This window comes from Pinus tabuliformis, chromosome 8 (assembly GCF_031772625.1).
Source record: "Pinus tabuliformis cultivar Carrire ecotype Pingquan chromosome 8, CPIR1, whole genome shotgun sequence".
Taxonomy (NCBI): domain Eukaryota; kingdom Viridiplantae; phylum Streptophyta; class Pinopsida; order Pinales; family Pinaceae; genus Pinus; species Pinus tabuliformis.
In genome coordinates, this window is record NC_142294.1 from 524,517,311 (window position 1) to 524,523,673 (window position 6,363).

The following is a 6,363-nucleotide window of genomic DNA, read 5'->3' on the forward strand; positions in this document are numbered from 1 at the left end:
AACAAAGCCGTGGAGTTTAAAACAGAGCTGCGGGGTTTAAAACAGAGACGTGAAGTTTACAGCAAAATGAGAGCGGAAATGGTGAAAGTGTGAAGGAGTGGAAGACAAGCATGAGAATGAGTTCAAATGCGTGTGAGAATGGAGTGATAAGGAAATGAAATAACGGCCAAATCCTTTGGAGTCGGACGGCTTTCATACACGTTTCAGTTTTTGGCTGCGGAGATCGTGGTGGAGAAGAGACCTATTTGTTTGGAAAACTGCCATGTTTTGTTGAGTCTTCAATCTTGGAATTGGCTGCCTTTACCAATAGACATTGTTGAACTATGCAATTTACACGTTTGAGCTGCAATTAACTGATTTGACTTTCGCTTCAAATAAATCACTTGAGTTTGACAAATTTTCAGCAAAGCATGTGAGGTGTATGGTATGGGTAGAGTAACGGCGGGAACCTTCCAGATCGGATGACTGTGTACACATCTCATCAAACGGTTGCGGATATTACGGTCACGTCTCAACGAATAAGACTATAATTAGGCTTGAATAGCAGCACATAGATGACTCCTATTTGGATTTCTCCTCCTCAGACACGCAGAACACATTCAAACTATCTGTTAATTAACTTAATTTACGTATTTATTCACGCGGCGGCAAAAAAGAGGCTCCAAAGAACCGAAGATTTCTCCCAGACCGCCACAAATTTTCTCAAATGGTTTCTGGGTTATCTAATTAACCCACCTGGAAAAAAAACCCATGTTTTAGTTTTGTGAAATTCATTTCCATTTGGGAAAATCAAACGTTTGAAGTTTGACGTTTTTCCTGTGTTTACGCATTTTTCCTGAGTTAACAGTTCTGCATTCGGCTGTGAATTTTTTTTTTTATATGGAATACTTGGAGGAGAGGCGGCTGAAGGATCTGATCAAGAAGCATTCCGAGTTCATTAGCTACCCCATTTATTTGTGGACTGAGAATACCACCGAGAAGGAGGTCAGTGACGACGAAGAGGAGATAGAGGAGAAGAAGGAAGATGAAGGGAATATCCAGGAAGTGGAGGACGAAAAGGAGAAAGATAAGAAGAAAAAGAAGGTAAAGGAAGTATCGCATGAATGGAGTCTCGTCAACAAGCAAAAGCCCATCTGGATGAGAAAGCCAGTTTAGATTACAAAGGAAGAGTATGCATCATTTTATAAGAGTCTCACCAATGATTGGGAGGATCACTTGGCAGTGAAGCATTTCTCTGTAGAGGGTCAATTGGAGTTCAAGGCTGTTCTCTTTGTTCCAAAGAGGGCTCCATTCGATTTCTTTGATACAAAGAAGAAGCTCAACAATATTAAGCTTTATGTGAGAAGGGTTTTCATAATGAACAACTATGAGGAGCTTATTCCCGGAGAAAGCCCACAGAAGTCATGGATTCAGGAATTGGGTGGTCTCCCTTGTTATGATCATTAGATTTCTGCTAATTTTTGTCTACACAACAAACAAACCAAAAAAAACACATGTATAGGGATAAACAGTATGCAATGTTGTTGCATACCGCTGCTTTCTCTCTAATTTTAGAGCCTACACAGAGATGAAAGAATTGATTTGATGCTGCTGTTTGCAAGAGACATGAAAACAACTAAAGGAGACGTAATGCTTTTGCAGGTTCGTTTTAAGGCCAAAGCTTGATCAGGGAGGCTGATTTTTTTATTGAAGCCACAGCGAAAACTAGGAATGGAGATAGCCATAGATTGTTTTTTCTCTGAAATTTTGAATTTTTATATTGCTTAGTCATTCCTGCATTTTCATTTTATTGCACTAACATCTTGACTGTAAGTTTGAAAAACAGAGTGGTATCAGCTGCGGAAACCGGTATCAGCTGTGGAAACCAGTATCACAGCAACCACTTAGCTAAATAGAGATAGTTAGGCAATCTTAATGGAAATGATCATGGAGAAATAACTTTTATTGATGAAATGGATGGCATGGAGTGAAAATGGAAATGAAATGAAGTTTATTTTTTTTTCTCTTCTCCTTTTTTTTTCTTGAATCAATTGAAGTGATGAAGTTTATTTTGTCTCCTATTTTTTTTCTTAACAATTCTTTTTTTGATCCTCCAGATCACACAAAGTGCAGGAGGAGAGCATACTCAAGAATTATTATTTTTTTTTTTTTTAACTTAACAATCCTTTTTCTGATCCTCTAGATCACACAAAGTGCAGGAGGAGAGCACACTCAAGAATTGTTACTCTCTTTTTTTTTTTTTTTTTTTTTTTTTTTTTTTTTTTTTTTTTTTTTTTTTTTTTTCAGATGTAAGAAATAAGGTCTCCTAATTACACTTCCCCGGCAGCGGCGCCAAAATGTCTAGTCAATTTAATGTCTTAAATTGCTCTACATAAATTATCAATCCGGGTATCGTAAACTGATGAAGTGTGGTGCACTATATGTGCTTAGTTAACCTTTCTCTTACTTTGTTGTTTTATAGTTTATGTCGTTTTTGGGGTTTTGTTCTTGTTGGTTTTCTAAGGTCTTAAGAATACTTTTAAAGGACAAGTATGGATAAAGATTTCAAGACAAAGCCTATGTCCTTAATGGTAACTTCCAAAACTTAGCACTTCAAAAGAACTTAAAACATGTTATTGATGGAGTTAGTATTTAAACAAAAGTGTAAATATACAACTAGTTCAATCAAAATAAAATGCAATAATCAAATAATGAGAGAATGACTATGAGACCCAGTATCCTTGCTGCTTCAGCAAAAGGACAAGATGATTCTATCACGTCATTAGTTCATTAAAAGGCTATGTGCATCACTAATCTACAATCAACTTGAGAGCAATTTATGTACAATAATATACATGTTAAAAAGAAAATAAAATGCAGTAATTCAAACTGTACATTAATATACATGAAAATCAGAAAAAGAAATGCATAAAATTAAAGTGACAACTATACAAGGCAGGGGCCCCCTTCCACCTATGAAATCAAATGCTTAAAGGAAAATAAAGACATCAAATAAAGGACTAAATGACATCGGCCCAGTATCTTTGTTGCTGATTTAAAATGAAAATGAAATGTGAAATCTAAGTGACACTACATAAAGGAGACAAATCACACTACTTTAACCTTTTCTTAACCTTTTTGCCTTTCAGCTAGTTATGAACAAGTCAGCAATGTGAGTCTTAAAGCAAACTAAACCAAGCTGTACTAAATGATATTTTGGCTCCAATAAAGTTATTTGATTATGGAAAAAGAACCATCAATAGATGAACAACTTGATATCTAAGAGTAGAAAGTAAAGTGCAAGTTAAAGAAATGATACTAATGAAAATCAAACTAGAAAAATAAAGGTCAGCAACATAGACAAGATGATCACATATGCCATTAGTCATGAAATCAAAGCAAAATTAAACACATTTGCATGAATTAAAATTGCATAAATGAAAAATCTAATCTACCTTACATTCTACAAAGCAATATTTACAAAATGAAATCTACTCTACTTACATCCTAATATGCTCCATGACATCTACTTCACATCTCCTTCCATGTTTAGAACATCAAAGCTTTATTCAATTTCTTCAAAAGTACAAAGTACAAAAGCTTTCAAAATCCATGGGACTAACAAGCTAAAAGGACTAAGAAAAGACTAACAAATGAAGGAGAGAGATCTCCTATTTATACAAAAAGATGAGAGCCATCTCATTAATGAGAATCCATGAATCTCTCCCTCTACCTCTAGAGTCCTAATCAAAATAGGAACTGATAAGACACATGTCTTCTTAGAGTTACAATACAATTAGGAGATGTGACACATATCCTCATGATCCCATGATTCTTTCCAACCAAATTCGAATTTGGCCTTAGAGTGCCACATAAGGGTCTTCTAGAAGTCTCCTTTCAACCTACACATGTCAACAAACTCAACCCATTTGTTAGGTATAAGCATATGCACATTTATTTCTAATGTTTAACCACAAATTCACTCAAAAGGCTTAGAAATAATAAATATTGGAAACAAATAAAGGTGGCCCAATGATAATGAAAGTGGGATGAATGTGGTGGCATAGTAGTGAAATGGAGGTGAAATGGAGGTGATATAATGGACATAATAGTGAAAGTGTAATGGAAATGAATGACATTTTCTGGACTCAACAAGGAGTATGTCCATCATCCAAGGAATCAAAATCATAGAGCTAGGGTTTCCAACCATCCTTCAATGAAGCTTCCAACTTGATGCAATCTAGACAAATATAAGAGCATTCATTAAATAACGTTGGCATCAATGAGAAAACCATTGAACTATATCATACTTAACACCTTTCATCTTACTTTACAATCCCATATCTCACCTCCATTCTTTGGGTTCAACTAACCATTGGTTCTTTGGGATCTAGCACTCATATGTCCACATACCTCAATAGGGCCTATAAAATTTTCCCTAGGAGGTCAATGTAACAAAAAGAAGTAGAGAGAGAAAATCATAGCCACAAGAAAAACAAAAGAAATAAAATCAAAATGCAAATGATGGCTAGGGACCTAAAGATTAGCACATGGGAAGAATCCTAGCATGAGCTCTACCTTACTCATATGGCCATCACTCGATTCCTGAGAACATGTTGATCCATTACATCAAAAGAAGGAACCTTTGCATGTCCCAACCTTGATGAGCGATGAACTGAATCATCATTAAGGGGTAATAAAATTGTCACATCATACAAAGCAAGCTCTAACCTTTGAGCTATGAGCAGTTATATAAAGACAAATCATGAAAAGGTAAAAGGAACACAAGAGGAGTGGAAAAACAAAGGCTAAGTTGTTAACCCATGCATCCATGATTTCTCCCTCACATATATATACGTCGGGTGTGTACTCACCTATCAGCTAGTCCCTTTGACCATGGCACTTGGCCATTAAGCCTCATCCCCTTTGTCACCATCATTATTATTCACTAACACCTATCAATTGAAGGGTGGACCAAGAAAATGCTACTTCCCCTTAGGGGCTGGAAACACCTAATAGGGTTTTCCTTTAGCCACTCCTACCCAAGGAGAAAATACCATTGTGAGATCAAGGTCCTAATCTTGGAAAATGATCCTTATTTGAAGTATTAAATAGCCCATGACATTCAAGTTTGGTTCTCTTAGATGCTATAATGACTAATGTCTCTCATGACTAGTTTCTTTCACTAGAATCTTTGTTGTGATTGTCAGGTAGTTCAGCAACCTAGGTATTTGGCACCTTATCCATAGGTACCCAAGCCATTATAGAAGTATATTGGCACAAATAGGGGAATTGTTGAGATCATTGTGCCTCCTTGCAGTAGCAATAGATGACATATGGTCCAGGGCACCTCCTGCACCCAAGACATTGGATGAATTCACACCTAATTTGATGACTCTTCGGGATGACAAACCTGTGAAAATTTTTTAATCTAACACATCAAAAACCCCTACTGCATTTTCTGGTTTACTATCTCCTACTTTTTCTTTACATTAACAAGTTATTTTAATTGCATAAACATCGAAGTAAACATAAATGCAGCCTTCACAGATATACAGATCATACAATGAAGTAAATAGAAACAATAACACAAGGGACACCATTATTTTTGGACAATTGTCCCCCGAAAAACCTAATGCGAGGAAACCGATGCAACATATACAGGGCTTCTATTATTAAGAAGATTTATGAATACAACTAGGTTGCCAGAAATGGCTCACCCTTCAAAGAATATCCTTGGCAGTAGTATCTCTCTCCTGCGTACCTCTTAATTTTCAACATTTTGAGAGCCTGATCAGAGCATTTCCACTTGAGGGTGTTGCCATCAAGTACAACATCTGTAACATAGAGCCATACCAGAATCATAATGCCAACAGAACATTGATTTTTAGGAATAAGAGCATATGCATCACAACTAAATATCCTTAAATGTTAATAATCACAAGATTGACGTGACCAAACTTCTTTAGGAATTTTACAATTAATTGCTATTGAAGGTGATCTGTTAACTAAATAACAAGTAATGGATACTGCTTCTGCCCACAATTCCTTTTGTAGGTTAGCATTGTTGATCATGCTTCTGGCTTTTTCCATAAGAGTCTGATTCATACGTTCAACAACACCATTTTACTGAGGAGTATAAACAACCGTTTTATGTCTAACAATTCCTTCATTCTTACAATATTGTTCAAATTCTAGAGAAGTAAATTCACCACCATTTTCAGTTCTTAAACATTTAATTGATTTGTGTGTTCTTTTTTCTACCATTGCTTTAAATTGTTTAAAGACATTAAATACATCAACTTTCTTTTTCAGCATAAAGACCCAAACTATATGGGAGAAATCATCAATAAATGTTAAAAAATATAAAGCACCTCCACATGA

General features: G+C 35.7%; 1 pseudogene; it reads left to right on the forward strand.

The window, feature by feature from the left end:
• Window positions 1-879: 879 nt before the first annotated feature.
• On the forward strand, window positions 880-1,446 carry LOC149236465 (heat shock protein 82 pseudogene; annotated as a pseudogene).
• The last annotated feature ends 4,917 nt before the right edge of the window (window positions 1,447-6,363 follow it).